The sequence below is a fragment of the Saimiri boliviensis genome, chromosome 11, assembly GCF_048565385.1.
Source record: "Saimiri boliviensis isolate mSaiBol1 chromosome 11, mSaiBol1.pri, whole genome shotgun sequence".
Taxonomy (NCBI): domain Eukaryota; kingdom Metazoa; phylum Chordata; class Mammalia; order Primates; family Cebidae; genus Saimiri; species Saimiri boliviensis.
In genome coordinates, this window is record NC_133459.1 from 8183375 (window position 1) to 8199257 (window position 15883).

A 15883-nucleotide genomic window follows, 5' to 3' on the forward strand; every position below is an offset into this window, starting at 1 on the left:
GCCTGCTTATGCTTCTGTTTCATAATCTTTTCATTTTTGGCATCACCTAAATGTCTAAAATCTAACAGACCACATAGAATAATGGTGAAGATGCTGACTTCTGACCCAGATTACCTGGGTTCAATTCCAGGCACTGCCACTTACTAACTGTGCAACTCTGAACAAGTCACTAATCCGTGCCTCAGTTTTCTTATTTATGACACAGGATCGTAGTATCTACACCATAGGGCTCATGTGAGGATTAAAGGAGTTGACACATGTAAGTACTTATTCTGTGCTTGGAATATAATAAGTTCTCAACTAACTGTTGGTGCTATTATTATTATTGCTATTAACTTCCATGTATGAGAGATGAGGAGTCACATTCTTCTTCCAACTTCATGGTATGGTTGTATTACAACTTTTGGTTAAATAAATATTCATTGTATTATTATGAGTATATAAATATCGTTTACAGCTGAGCCATGTAGTATACTATGATTACATTTCCTTTCTAGTTTATTTTTTATTTTGTTTTTTTTTTTCTGTATTTAATTATTGCCTTACCTTTTAATTTCCTAACATGAGTTTTTCCCTCTGAATCCCTGACAAAATTGTGACTTTTCTGTCAATATAGCCAAAATATAAGATCACCCGTTGATTCCACTTCTGGAGCCTGTTGACCTCCTCCTCCTCCCCAGTGTGGTGCCTCTTTGAGCAGGGCTCTAGCATGGCCAAGGGCCAGTCTGAACGGGCACCCAGATCCTGGGTTTCAAATATCTCTCTCCAATAACAGGAATCAGGGCTCCCTGGGAAAATGGCAGGTTCCAGGACTCGGGCAGGGAAAGGATAAAATGAGCCTGGAACATCTTGCTGTGTAGAAAAGGAAATGCACAGAGAATAGTGGAGACTTGTCAAAAGGACGTGACAAAAGTCAGCTGAAAGGGACTCCCACTTTTAAAGTGGGCACAGTTTGAGCATTAAAATAAGTGATGATGGGAATGGACTATAATCCTGTGAAGTAGGAGGGCAAAGGTTTGCTCGCGTGGGTGCTAATCACCCAGTACCTCTGGGCTGCCCATGCACGGGTGCTAACGAGGGTCCCACGGTTTCCCAAGTGTCAGTTTCTACAGGAAGGTTAGAGAAGCACCCCCAGGTCACACCTGCGGGAACACAGCCAGCGTTCCTGCAGCGCAGGGGGACTGTGGTCAGTGACATCTGGGCCAGGAGATCGGAAAGGCCAAAGAGGGGTTTGCTATGGGTGCTCTCCCTTCTTACCTCATTTTACAGATGAGAAGTTTGAGGTACAGAGTGATTAGTGACTCCTGAAGTCCTGGTGGAGCTGGAATTGGACCCCGGTGTTCAATGCCTGAGTCCACTTAGCCGCCCTGCCTGTGAGTTACCTGCATGGAAGAAATCATAACCAAAATAATGGACTCCCGTAGGGGCTGGGGGCTGAGTTTAAAAAATGTCTTTACAACTGTGGGACGTGCAGGATCCAAAAAGTGAGAGTGTTTGACAGGGAACCTAGTCTCACTAAGGCAAAGGGCAGATCAGCAAAGGTTACGTGAAAAAGGGATATTTAAGCTGTGACCTCGATGAGTCGAAATTACCCAGGTTAGAAGGTGGTACAGAGTCTAAATACAGAGCAAAGAGAAAGCACTGGATCAGAGCAGCGTGGTATGAAGGCTCAGCCGGGAATCAGTGGATCAGAGCAGCGTGGTATGACGGATCAGCTGGGAATCAGTGGATCAGAGCAGCGTGGTATGAAGGATCAGCCGGGAATCAGTGGATCAGAGCAGCGTGGTATGAAGGATCAGCTGGGAATCAGAGGATCCCAGGTAGAAAGGTGTGTGACTCGGGGTGATAGAGGAGAGCCCAGGGAAGCCATGAGGAGAGTGAGCAGCAGACAGTCCTGTCCCAGGGTCCCCTTCTGTGGCCAGGGCAGGGCCAGCATGTCACCCCATGGTAAGGTGGACAGGCACTCGTACACCCTTCCACGGGAGCCTAATGCTAACCTTGGCAGGGTCCTCCGGAGACATTTTCCTGAAGGCCACCTTGGGGGTCAGACCTCCAAACTCACAAGCTTTCATTCCTCCAAGTTCTTCACCTGCTGACTCTTCATTTCCCCTTGACCAAGTTTGCGCAAGCAATGTCCCCATTTGCTCAACAAATACTGTTTTGGGACAGTGGAAGACGACATTATTGTTCAAATATTTACTGTCCCCCCGGCCCAGTGAGCAGCATCCTTCTCTACCCCATTGCCCGGGGCTCGACCATGGGACTTGTTTTGCAAAGCCACTGGGAAGTGAACAGATGAGACAGAAGCAGACTTGAAATGCACTCGCTCCCACGAGCTTTCCTTCTCCTCCTCTACCCTCACTGGCAGAGCTTCTAGGCTTCCCACTGCCCTTCCGCCCAAACCCCAGGACAAGCACATGCAGAGCCGCTCTGTGTGTCAAGCCCAGGCAGCGCCTACATGCCAAAGCAGCCACCCAGTCAAGCCCAGGGAGACCAGCTCAGCCCTCTCCAGCAACCCTGCAGAAATGAAAGTGAGAACAAATGATTTAAAGCCACTGAGTTTGGGGATGCTTGTTACACAGCAATGAATGACTGATACAAGGGACTACCATGGATTGAGGTCCCACCCAGCTAAGCCTTGGGAGTTCAGCAGGAAGCAAAGGCAGACCCTCATGAAATGAAGTCTGGCGAGAGGCAGATTAATGAAAGAATCAGACAAGTAAGTGTGAAAATCACCCCCGTGATGAGTGTAATGAGGGGGGGTCCATGGGAGAGCGTGCCAGGAGCAGTGAGCAAGTCAGACCGCAGAGAGGCTGTGGCCACATAAGGTTTTTGGACTCTATTTTAAGAGCAGTGAGTAGGGGTCCAAGTGATTTTGTAAAGATCATTTCTGCTGCGGAGTGGGGAACAGATTGGGAGGAACCGTGAATGCTAGGAGGTGGGTGAGGAGGCACGGCGGTCAACCAGGTGGCACGCGGCTGACAAGGTCACGCTGAAGGTGTGGGCGGGTCTGTGCTCTCTGCGAAGCCTCTAGGGGAGGAGGCTTCCTTGCCACTTTGAGCTTCTGATGGCTGTTGACGATCGCTGGCATTCTTTAGCTTGTAATGCGTCACTCCAATCTCTGCTTCTCACCTCTGTGCTTCTATGTTCGAATCTCCCTCCCCTTACAAGAAGGACACCTGTCATTAGATTAAGGCCTGCCCTAATCCAGCATGGCCTCATCTTAACTTGGTTATGTCTGCAGATACTGTATTTCAAATAAGGTCGTATTCACGGTTTCCAGGTGGACATGAATTTTGGGGACACACTCTTCAACCCAGTACAGAGTAGCGTGGGGTGGGGGGCAGAGGGGGTGACAGGGCGGGCAAGTGTTGGGGGTTACTTAGGGGGAGAATGAAGGCAATGTGGGTGGGGAGCCACTGGTGGGCCACCTGGTGCCCTGTTCTTTTCTTGACCACCTCTGACCCCTCTGTCTGACCACAGAGCCGCTCCTTAGAGCCGCTGTCTGCTCATTTCTTTGCTGTGTGGTCAGGCTCGTCCCTGACTTGCACAGATCTTTTCTTTGGCTATTGCTCTGCCTATGACCCTCACAGGGGCTGTGAAGGCAGCACCTAGCCTTTTCTTTACCACTTGGTACTCCTGGGTGCTCTGCCTCCAGAAGAGTGACGATCTGACCCAGGCCAATGTGCAGTCTGGGCTTTGAGTTCAGGGGTTCAAGTCCTGGCCCTACCACTTACTGGCTTGGCAACTTAGGGAAATCTGTAAATGCTTTGTGTCTCGGTTTCCACACCGTAGAGTGGAGATAATCACAGAACCCACCTCTTCGGAGGGTCCATGAGATGTTCCCTGTACCATACAGAGCACGGTGCTTGGCACATAGCACTCAATGAAGTTTAGCTTTAAAAACATCTATTGTCATTCTATGCGTTTGGATGCCTTAATTATTTCTTTTTCCAGCCTGATATACCCTGAAAAGAAAGATTCAGGACATCCCCACTGAAGAAGCCCTCCCAGAGCTGGAGTCACTAGGCTCTCAGCTGGAATGTGCCAAGCTCTGTGCAGAAGGGTGGCAGGAGAGGCTGGGTGTGGTGGTGGCTCACACCTGTAATTCCAACACTTTGGGAGGCTAAGGCAGGCAGCTCACTTGAGCTCAGGAATTCGAGACCAGCCTGGCCAACATAGTGAAACTCCATCTGTAGTAAAAATACAAAAATTAGCCAGGCATGGTGGCAGGTGCCTGTAGTCCCAGCTACTAAGGAGGCTGAGGCAGGAGAATCTCTTGAACCTGGGAGGTGGAGGTTGCTGTGAGCTGAGATCATGCCACTGCACTCCAGGCTAGGCGACAGAGTGAGACTCCATCTCAAAAAAGATGGGGTGGCAGTACTGATGCTCCAAGCTCCTGGGGGCATTTTTCCAGGAGTGAGGCAGAATAGGAGCTGACTCACTGTCCTTCTCCAACCCGGTCCCTCGTGGGATCAACGCTAACTTTAAAACCTCCCAGCACAGAGCAGGTCATACAACTTACAACTTACACCCAATAAATGCTTGCTGAATGAATGAGGGAGTTGACCCTCTGGCTGGGGACGGGGGCATCCTGAGATGAAGAAGGAACAGAGAAACTGGACCTGTCAGTTTGGACTCTGCCAAGGTGTTGACCAAACACAGCAAGCCCTGTGGTGGGGAACAGGAGGGTGAGGGGTGTCCATGACTATTGGAAGTCTCTGATCTGTTATTTGAGACGGAAAGGTGACCTTTCTAGAATATTTATACAGAGTCTTAAGGTTTGAACTGAAGCCACTGAATGTAGGTCTCTATCCCTCTCTCTCTAAGTTTAAAAAAAAAATAGACCACAGGGTAAACTTATGTAAAATGATGATTTGTTAACACTGTTACCCTCTGGAATGATCTCAATTATTGTTTACTATTGGTCTCTTGCAGTGAAATGGAAATTCTCTAAGGCCCATAGCCTGGTCTATATTGTTCACCGCGCTCTCTCTAGCATGCGGAACAGCACTGTTCCATATTTATTCATTAGGTTCCTAAATTTGTAATAAAAATTAATACTGGGGGACCAAATAATAAATACTTGGAAGGGTTTTACTTTGACTGTTTAACGGAGTTTTAGTATATTAATACTACTAAAACTAATTAATTATAATGTATATTTAAGATATCCCATGGATAAAAAATACTGAAATGCTGTTAAAAACAACTGGTGAAGATTTAAGATAGGCACCAATATCACAGCCTGCTCATTATTATTTCGCTGTTTCTGAAGAACTTCGCAGTAGTCATTGTCACAAACCCACGATCATTTCTTTATTAATTTTTTCTCAAGGTCATAGAAATTCTTTCCAAGCCTGTTTATCATCTAACTGTTCATTTAAATCTTCCCACAACTTTGCTCTGAATCTTATCCTTTATTCATGGTTAACGTCTGATAGAGCTATAGCGCAATACCATGCTTTGCCAGCAGGTGTCGCTGTCTGACAAGCTGTGATCTGGTGTGAGCCCTACAGTAGGTTAGACCAAATAATCTCTGAAATGACTCAAAGCACTAAATTAGGGAATATTGTGAGATCAAAATTCTTTAAGAAGTCAGGTGTGATGGCTCATGCCTATAATCCTAGTATTCTGGAAGGCCGAGGCAGAAGGATCACTTGAGCCCAGGAGTTCAAGACCAGCCTGGGCAACATAGTAAGACCTCGTCTCTACTTTTTGTTTTTAAATTCCGTAACATACAAAGCACTCTACTTCCATTTTCCTTCATGAGATAACTAAGGATGCATAATACACGCAAATTGTATTAATATGCTCCAGTGTTCTTTATGGTAGAACTTGCTACAATTCTGTGTTGCAAATCCCAGGTTTTTGGTTTTTGTTTTCATCTACTATCTTGACAGGTCTCAAAATCCTTGATTTCATTATAGCACAATTAATTAATTGTGCTCAATTAATGTTTGTTGAATGATTGCAACCACCTCCCCAAATTCTGGGGAAACATGTAGAACAGTTCTACAGATGAGAACAGGACATCTCAGAAAGGTTAAGTAACTTGATCAAGGTCACACAGCTGATGAATGGCATAGCTGGGGGTTGCACTGAGTTTGTCTATTACCAAACCTTTACACATTTGCTCCAATTAGCAAAAGGGACTCAGAGAAGATGGGATCCCTAACCCTCGTGAGGGCAGCAGAATTCTGCTCTTAAGCTCAAGGCTCAGAACCATCATCAGAAAAAATAGTTGCCAAGTCACCTTCTAACAATTTCTCCTCACCATTTCCATGACACAGATTAAAGACATGAGCAAACTGTGCTCATGGAAGTGATGAAATGTGTGTGGGGGTGGAGTTGGGGGTACTGGGGGTGGCACCACTGGGAGCCCAGAGCCACCTCCCTCCCGACTCACCCCTGCAGTACACAGATCCTTGTAGAAGTCCTGAGTCACCCTTCTGATTTTTGGATAGTATCTATTAGCTTATGCCACAGTGTTGCAAGATTATGTATCTTTTTTTTTTTTTTTTTTTAAGAAACAATAGTATCAGAATCTAGGGCGATTATGGGCCCTTCCAACTCACAACCTGGCCTCCAGCATTGCTCAACACTGCCCCAGGCCACAGCAGTCACTGCCGGCTACCAGCTTTCTATCATCCAGTCAAACTGCCCAGCATCCTGGAGGAGAGGAGGCCCACTCCCCGGGGTTTCTTTTGGAAAATTTAGGTCAGCAGGATCTAATTATTCAACTGGATCAAAGCTGAGATTTCAATATTAAAGCCAAAGGCGGTGGGGTTGGGGTGCTGAAGCCTTTTTGTCGGGAGCTCCTTCAGGGCCCTCACATCAAAGCCGGGTCTCTAGCTCCAACGTGTCCCAGTCTGGCCTGGAAGCTTCCCACATGCAAGAGGTGGGGCCTGGAGGAGTCCCCCTTAGGAAAGCTGGCAACACCATGGCCCCAGGCCACGTGGCCGTAGCCCCATGAGATGACAGTGCCTGGTAGAGGTCACACACACAGTAAATAACCCACCAAACAGTGCTTCTCTTCCAAGGAGGAGAAATGAAGCCATCAGAGGCAGCTGTGATTTGCAGCAATGACTGCCCTGGAGCGCACCCCATGGGCCTCTCCCAGAGTCTGTCCCAGGTCTCCCAAGTCAACAACAGTTCTCAAAATGCAGAGTGGCTGGAGGGGTCATGTGCTCTTTTAAAATTATTAGTAGTACTTTTTTGTTGTTATTTTGGAGACGGGGTCTCACTCTATGACGCAGGCTGGAGTGCAGTAGTGTGATATTGGCTCACTGAAACCCCCGCCTCCTGGGTTCAAGTGATTCTCCTGCCTCAGCCTCCGGAGTAGCTGCAATCACAAGCATACACCACTACACTTGGCTAATTTTTCTATTTTCAGTAGAGACGGAGTTTTGCCATGTTGGCTGGGCTGGTCTTGAATTTCTGAGCTCAGGTGATCCACCCACCTCTGCCTCCCAAAGCGCTGGGATTACAGGCATGAGCCACTGTACCCAGCCAGTTATTATTATTATTATTAATTATTTTTGTGCAGAATCTGTCTTGCTGTTGCCCAGGCTGGTCTTGAACTCCTGGGCTTAAGTGATCTGCCTGCCTCGGCCACCCAAAGTGTGGGGATTACAGGGATGAGAGCCACTACATCCGGCCTCAAGTGCTGTTTTAAATGGGACGCACCCCTGAGCTGCTGGCCGTGGCTACCACCTGACCAGTCTGGATTCAACGTTCCTAAACCGCTGGAACCTGGAAAGTCAGAATGCCCACCCAGGCCCACCCAGCTCAGGGAAGTCGTGGAGTCTCCATATGCCTATTCTGGGTTCAAACAAAGCTAAACTAAACTGATTTTCAGCATCGTAAGATGGGAAGACATCAAACTTTGTAATCTCACAGTTTAGTTGGGTTCCAAGCTCTGGCCAGCTGGCCTCGGGCCAATCACCATTCCCGCACCTTTACAGCGAGTGTGACATGAGTCCCACCCTCACCGTGTTGGGTTATAGTAAAGATCCAATAACTACGGAAGCTTCCCCAGAAAGGCTAACTACTCACTCATTTCAATGGACTTCACACAGCGAGAGGTGGGGAAGGCAAGGGGATTTCGCTCTCAAAACAGTCATTTCTTTAAAATCTTCCCGGTCCCAAGTGATTGTTCGGGGAAGGGGAAGGAAAATTCCTCGGACGAGCTAGAGCCACAGGACAAGTCCTCAGAGGCCTGGACCTGCTCAGGGAGCGGCCCCGAGTATGCCAGGCGCCAGCGCCCTCAGGGGCTCGAGGTCCGAGGCCCCCCTTCCCCGGGAAACCGAAACGCGCGGTGCCCAAACAGCGCTGCGGGGAGGCTCCGGGGACCACCGGCGGCTGTCCACCCGTCCCCGCTGGGCATTTCACAGGAGGCCGACGAGGCCTTGCTCCGGGGCTACTGGGACCCACTCCCTCAGTCTCCGTGAAGATTTCTCCTCCTAGGAAACCCCCGCCCCCACTCCAGCCTCCCGCGGCTGCCACCCAGGCCCCGGGCCACGCGTTTCCCAAAGACGCCTCCGCAGGGACCGGAGCTTCGGGCCAGCAACGCCAGGGCGGCCGCTCCGGAGACGGCGGTGGACGCAGGGGACAGAGGGGGCGGCCGAGCGAGTGCCGGACACGTGACGCGCTCAGTCCCGGCACCCCGGCGCCCCCAGCGCCCCGCGCAACCCCCGCCGCCCCTGCAGGGCTGAGTGGTCCGCGCACCCGGGGCGGGGGCGGGGGCGGGGCGGGGGCGGGGCGGGGGCGGGGGCGGGGCGGGGCAGGGTAGGGCCGGCCCCGCCCACCGGCGCGCTCCTCTTTTTTCACTTTAAAGCCGTCGGTGGCTTTTTCTCCTCCGCACAGAAGTCGCGCTCGGGCAGCGCGCACGCTCGCAGCAGGAACCAGGCTCCAGGCGCCGGCGCCGGGGCCGCGGGGAGGAGGCGACTTCGCTCCCTGCGGCGGGCGCGGCCCGGGCGCCCAAGCCTCATCGGCCTCGGAGAGCGGCGGCGGCGGCGGTCCCCAGGCGCGGTAGGCGGCGCGGGCCACCTGGGACCCGGCGGGTGGGCGCGGGAGGCCGGGCGGGGCGGACGCGGGGATCGCGGCGCCGGGGGACCGAGTGGGTGGCGCAGGGCCGGGCGCGGGGAGCGGGTGGGGTCCGGGGTGAGGACTCGGGGCGCGGCCCCTCCCGCGGTGGCTCCGGGCGCGCCTCCCTCGCCGCGGCTCCCGGGGGAGGGGCCCGGCCTGCCCCGCGCTGTCGCCGCTGCAGGACGCGGGGTCCCGGGGCGAGGCGCGGCGGGGGGTCTCGGGGCGCGGAGACGGTCGCGCCGAGTTGCGGTCCCGAGGAGGGGCCGGGGCGCTCCGGGGCCGCCGATCCACCTCGCTGAGCCCGGGGGCCGCGGGACGCCGCTCGACTGAGTTAGTTTCGCTTTTCCCGACAGTCCCTGTCGGGATCGGCGGCCCGGCCCAGTCGCCCCTCAGGGCGCCCCCCACCCTCCTGCAGCGCCTCCCGCAGGGAGCCCGCCGGGGACCCCCGAGTGCCGCCCTCCCCGCCGCCCCGGAGCCGCAGCGGCTGCTGCCAGCAGCGGCGGGAGAGCCGGAGGGTTGTCAGGAAATCGATTAAATCAGAAAAACAAGCGCGGCCTGGGCCCGTGGGCGGAACCGCGGGTGGGTCGCCGTCCCGGCGTGTGCGGGGCTCGCGGGCGTCCAGGTTCCGGCGAGGACTGGACGGGACGTCCCGAGGGCAGGGTGCGGGTCTGCAGGAAGAGCGGGTGTCTGTGAGCCGGTCTGCGTGTGTGTGTGCGCGTGTCTTTGTGAATATGTGTCTGCGTCTGACTAGTGTGTCTGTGTATGTGTGTCTATCTCTGAGTGAGTCTGTGTGTCTTTGTCAATGTGTGCCTGTGTGTCTGTGTGTGACTAATGTGTGTGTGTCTATGTGTCTCTCTGTGTATGTCCTCGTGAGTGTGTGTGGTTATATGTCTTTCGGTGTGTGTCTCTGCACTTTGTGTCTCTGAGTGTGTCTGTGTGTCTGTCTCTACAAATGTGTGTCTTTGTGTATGTGTGTGCTGCCGTGCCTTTGTGTGTCTGCAAATGTGTGTCTGTGCATGCCTCTCAGTGTTCTTGTGTGTTTCTCTGGTGTCTTTGTGTGTATGTGTGGGTATCTGAGTGTGTGCGTGTGTCTCTGTGTGTGTCTGCAAGTGTGTGTGTCTTTGTGTGACTCAGTGTGTTTTTGTGTGTCTCTGAGTGTATCTGTGAGTGTGTCTGTGTCTCTGTGTGTGTCTGTGAGTGTGTTTATGTGTTTCTGTGAGTGTATCTTTGGGTATGTGTGTCTGTGAGTGTATGTGTCTCTGTGGGTGTCTCTGTGAGTGTGTCTTTGGGTGTGTGTGTCTGGGTCTGTGTGTCTCTGTCTTTGTGTGTGTGTCTCTGTGTGTGTGTCTGTGAGTGTGTGTCTCTGAGTGTGTCTCTGTGGGTGTCTCTGTGAGTGTGTCATTGGGTGTGTGTGTCTGTGTCTGTGTGTATGTATCTCTGTGTCTTTGTGTGTGTGTGTCTCTGTGAGTGTGTGTAGACCATCCAGGAGGGTCGCTGGTTCCTGGGTACTGCTGCTCATGGTGATTTCTTTGCTTGGTTCTGGAAAGCCAGCTATGTGGGGCCACGGACACCCCACTAGGGAAGCCCTGCTGTGTCCCCGAGGAGAGCACAGGCTCCTTCTTCCTCTCTCCATTTCTCTGAAAATGAACTGCATGGTTTGGGGGTGAGTTGGCAGGGGCTGCTTCCTGAGTGAGTAACAGTTAATTAAACACTCCAGTCTGTAGCATCAGAAACTGGTCATAAGTTGAGTTTTAACAGGTGTTCGTGGTAAAAACGCCATCCCTGATGGCTAAGGTTTGGTGTCCTTGGAAGCATTTTCTCGTTGGGGGGGCTGGGCCCACAACTTCATCCGGCATTGTGAGATGTGAGGAGAGCAGTAACCAAGGAAGGGCCGTGAGGGCCTCTCCCTTCTGCCCTGTCTCCCTCTTCAGACCCCCCTCCCCAGTGATGGAAAGCCCTGGTGTAAGCATGAGCAGCACAGGGGGTCTCTCCCCACTGAGGAATCTTGGAGTCAGGGAAGCTCTGTCTTACTGTCTAGGCAAACCTGTCCTTTCCTAGCAGAAGCCCAGAGAGGGTGGTTGACTTACCTAGATTGCACAGCCAGGGCTGTAGACCAAGACTCCCTAGTCCTGAAACTGTTGCTGTTGGTTACTGTCCCCAGCGCTGAGGTCATGGGCCAGGCGCTTCTCGTCTCCCCAGCTGTGAAGTGATGGGCTGGATTAGATCATTTCAAGCGTTCCTCCTGCTCTCTTGCGGCTGCTTTTCTTCTGCAGGGAACACTTTAGACCAGGCGTCCCCAAACTTTTTACACAGGGAGCCAGTTCACTGTCCCTCAGACCGTTTGGGGGGGGGGGCCCACATTCTGTGCTCCTCTCACTGACCACCAATGAAAGAGGTGCCCCTTCCTCAAGTGCGGCGGGCCAGATAAATGGCCTCAGGGGGCCGCATGCGGCCATAGTTTGGGGACGCCTGCTTTAGACTAATGCAATCACTTTACAAGTCTTCCTCTCCTGGCCTGGCTACCACCCTAGCAGCAGAGAAAACAAAAGCGGTAGCACATTGACCCTGTGGCTCAGACAGCCCCAGTCAGGGAGCAGGCCCAGTGCGGGCTGCAGAGAGGCCAGGTCCTGGGGAGAATCCGTGGATTTCAGCGCTTGTAGGAAGGAGTGGTCCTGCCTGGGGCCCTGGTGAGGTCACTTTGGAGCTGGGTGAGGCCATTTCTTGGGCTGTTCCAGTAAGGCTGGATCCGCCCTTCAGTGGGTTCCTCTGGGCTGCTGCAAAAAACTCACCCCCTTGGAATCAGCACAGATGTTTAATTTCTCCACCAGAGCTGGGGAATGGGGCAGGGGCCCAGCTCGTAAAGGCCAGCGCGGTCCTCCCACCCCATGGGGCGTGCAGTACTCCCTTCCTGCACCTGCCCCTCCTGGGTGGATGGAAACTTGCCTGCAGACACATTTTCAAATTTAGCAAAACCTCTGATTCTTGTGGTGTCATGAGTTTGTCTGGGCATTTTGCATTAATTTTTCTCAAGAAATAGGTTGTGGCTGGTGTGTATGATTCAGTTTATCTTTTTTTTTTTTTTTTTTTTTTTTTTGAGATGGAATCTCACTCTGTTACCCAGGGTGCAGGGCAATGGCACGCTCTTGGCTCACTGCAACCTTTGCCTCCCAGGTTCAAGCAATTCTCCTGCCTCAACCTCTCAAGTAGCTGGGATTACAGGCGCCTACCACTACTCCCAGCTAATTTTTGTATTTTTAGTAGAGATGGAGTTTCACCATGTTAGTCAGGCTGGTCTTGAACTGCTGACCTCAGGTGATCCGCCGCCTCAGCCTCCCAAAGTGCTGGGATGACAGGTGTGAGCCACCTTGCCCAGCTCAATTTATCTTTTTCTCCAGAAGAGTTTTATCAGATGAAAGCACAAGGTCAGGTACGGGTGTGCCTCAGTCTGCCCAGGGGTGTATTATCCTCTCCCCAACCCCCAATACTAGATCCATGAAATCCAGATTCTAAGAGACTTTGATTTTGGACTTTCAGTGAGTGCTCTCCCCTCCCTCAGTTATCTGATAGCATCTCTCCCAGTCTAGAGTTCAAGTTCCACTGGCAGCCAGGTGCCAGGCTCTGTGCTACAGAGTGCTTTATGAATGTGACTTTGTTTGAGTTCTAAGCATAATAACAGTGGGAAATGGTTTCATGGTTTTGCGGTGCACGTGGGTACTGGCTCTGATCTGAGTCCTTGACGCATTGACTCATGGGCTTCCTGAGGACCCTGGGAAGTGGATTCTGCCTCCGTGCACATTCTCATGAGGCTTGGAACGGGCAGGCAACTTGGCTAAGGTCTTGCTGCAAGGGAACGGTAGGACCAAAACTTGGATCAGATTTGGCACCCAAGCCTTTCACCAGTCAGTTTGTCACCTTAGCCTTTTCTTCAAGAAGCATGTGCTTGCCGGGCGCGGTGGCTCAAGCCCGTAATCCCAGCACTTTGGGAGGCCGAGGCGGGTGGATCACGAGGTCAAGAGATCGAGACCGTCCTGGTCAATATGGTGAAACCCCGTCTCTACTAAAAAATACAAAAAAAAGTAGCCGGGCATGGTGGCACATGCCTGTAATCCGAGCTATTCAGGAGGCTAAGGCAGGAGAATTGCCTGAACCCAGGAGGCGGAGGTTGCAGTGAGCCGAGATCGCGCCATTGCACTCCAGCCTGGGTAACAAGAGCGAAACTCCGTCTCAAAAAAAAAAAAAAGAAGCATGTGCTCATTTTTTTTTTTAATGAATTTTTTTTTTTTTTTTTTTTTTTGAGACAGAATCTCGCTCCGTCGCCAGGTGCCAGGCTGGAGTGCAGTGACGCGATCTTGGCTCACTGCAACCTCCGCCTCACGGGTTCAAGCAGTTCTCCTGCCTCAGCCTCCTGAGTAGCTGGAACTACAGGCATGTGCCACCACGCCCAGCTAATTTTTGTATTTTTAGTAGAGACTGGGTTTCACCATGTTGGCCAGGATGGTCTCGATCTCTTGACCTCCTGATCCTCCCGCCTTGGCCTCCCAAAGTGCTGGGATTACAGGCGTGAGCCACCGCGCCCGGCCATGACATTTTTTATAATTATGAAAAATGTCAAACAGATCAAAGTCAGAAGCACAGTATAATGAGCCCCCAAGTTTCCTCACCTTGCAGACACACACATACACATACTCACATGTGCACATATCTGCTCATGCTCACAGAATACATGTGCATGTGTATGCACACATATACACACATGTCCATGCACACATACACATGCACACGCATATGTGCACACATACACAAATGCACACCCTACATATACACACACACACATGCTGGATTATTTTGAAGCAAATCCAAATGTCAAGTCATCTGCAGCTTCTTCCTAAGAAGCGTCAAGTCTCAGAGAGATTGACTGTGGCTCTCTGTGGGGCCAGAGTTGGGAGAAGCACATCCCTTCTGACTTGGGCTCGAGGCTCCTTCCTTGCCCGGACAAAGGGAGGCTAGCAAAACCCAACAGCTTATTGGGGGATCTGTCCTTCTGCCAACCCCCTAGAACCTCTGGGAAGCTGCTTGCTTGCTTTGTGTTTTAAAAGCTCTGTTCATTGCCCAACATTAAAAATAAATGAGTCCAGTGATCATGAGACAGACCACATCAACAACAGGCTTAGGCTCTTGGGGCCTTTCTTGGAGATGGGAAGGAGAATCCGCCAAGGCACAGCCCAGCCTTGCCCGCCTTTGAGGTCCAGACCTTGTGCAATGCACGCGTGGAATTTGTGGCAGGGCTGGGTGTTGGGGGCTGTGGCTGTGAGAACGGTTTGTCAGCAAGCGCTGGATCTGACCTGAAGCTGAGCCTGACTCTCTTGAATTTACTGCGTAGGCGATGGGTAGAGGAGTCCGAGAGCTTCTGCCACCCTTGGGCTTTCCTTGGAAAACCAAGGAGGTGTTGGGTGATTTTAGCCCAAGATGAAGAAAGTATTAGGATGCAAACTCCACACTTGAGAAATGACTGCTGAGTAGGAATACGGGATTCCAGGGTGGGAAAACCAACCTGTGACAAGGGCTTCACAGGTGCCCCGGTTGTGAGCACCCTTTGCCAGATGGTCTTGAGTGTGGCCGATCTGGTCACACCCTTTCCGAGGTCAGAGTGAGGGGTTGCACTCCACTCCAAGAGAACCACCTGAGTTTTCTAATCTCTACAAGCAGACACCAAGGAAACATGTTGGAGTGGATATTAGGATGTGAAAAAATGGTGGAAGGAACACGAAGTTGGATCTGGCTGAATTTACTGATAACAGGGCCACTAAGCAGAGATTCTGCACTTAATGCTGTAGCTCAGGGAGTTAAGAAAGGATCTGTTTGATTGGTTGGCTGAGACATGGATCAAAAGATGACCCACTGTGAGTGAGTTGGAGTTGCTGGGTCTCCTTTGGTTTAATGTAGAGTTAGGGATTCATAGGCTTAGGTTTAATGTAGCGTTAGGGATTCATAGGCTTAGGGACATTAGGATGTTGGAGTGGGTTTATCACTTCAAAGCTGCTCACCCACAGTGGGAAGATTCAGAGGACAGACGTTTCACCAATACTTTGAGAAACAGATTTGTGAGGGGGCCCCGTGATCCCTGAAGAGCTCTGTGATCCAGCCCTTACAGCAGGAGCTGCAGTCACTCAACTGGAAAACTCAAATGCAATAGGAATAATTGCATCTGGGAGTGCAGGGGCCAAGTGGCAGTACTCAGCCATCCACAGCAAGGTGAGTGTGGTTACCTAGTGGACAGCAGAGGCGAAGCTGCAATCAGAATAGTCTGACTTGCGTGGATCTGTGGCATTGGATAGTTAATCATGGTGTTCCTAGAAGTGAAATAGACAGGAACCCTATGAAATTCTTACTTGATCTGTATAAGCAGAAAACTTACAGGTCAAATGAAAAAAAAAAAAAAGTCCAACTAGAATAATTAAAAGAGAAAATCACAGCCCTCAATCAACTTCCCAGACTTGAGCCAGTTTACACAACTAAGCCCTTGAATTAATTAATTAATGAATTGGGGGCTGGGTTCCCTTGAAGAAGGAGCTCAGTACACTACAGAAAATGAGTGCTATTAGTCTTCCTCCTAGCCTTCCCCAAAGGGACCTGTGGCCTTTTACCAGAGAGAATATGCATTGAGGAAAGGGAAATAATTGGACTTTTCAGAAATGGCAGGACACTGAACTGACATTGATTCCAGGAAACCAAAAACATCACTGTGGCCCACCCGTCAAAGGAGGGGGCTCATGGAGGTCAGGTGATGAGTGGA

At 51.3% G+C, this 15883-nt stretch overlaps 1 protein-coding gene across 1 annotated transcript in view; it reads left to right on the forward strand.

Moving 5' to 3' along the window:
• The first annotated feature begins 8832 nt into the window (after positions 1 to 8832).
• The window catches only part of SPSB1 (splA/ryanodine receptor domain and SOCS box containing 1), a 79573-nt gene continuing 72522 nt past the window's right edge, over positions 8833 to 15883 (forward strand). The window contains exon 1 of the mRNA XM_039474430.2: positions 8833 to 9033. The gene's annotated coding sequence lies outside the window, so the exon portion shown is untranslated. The remainder of the gene's footprint in view (positions 9034 to 15883) is intronic.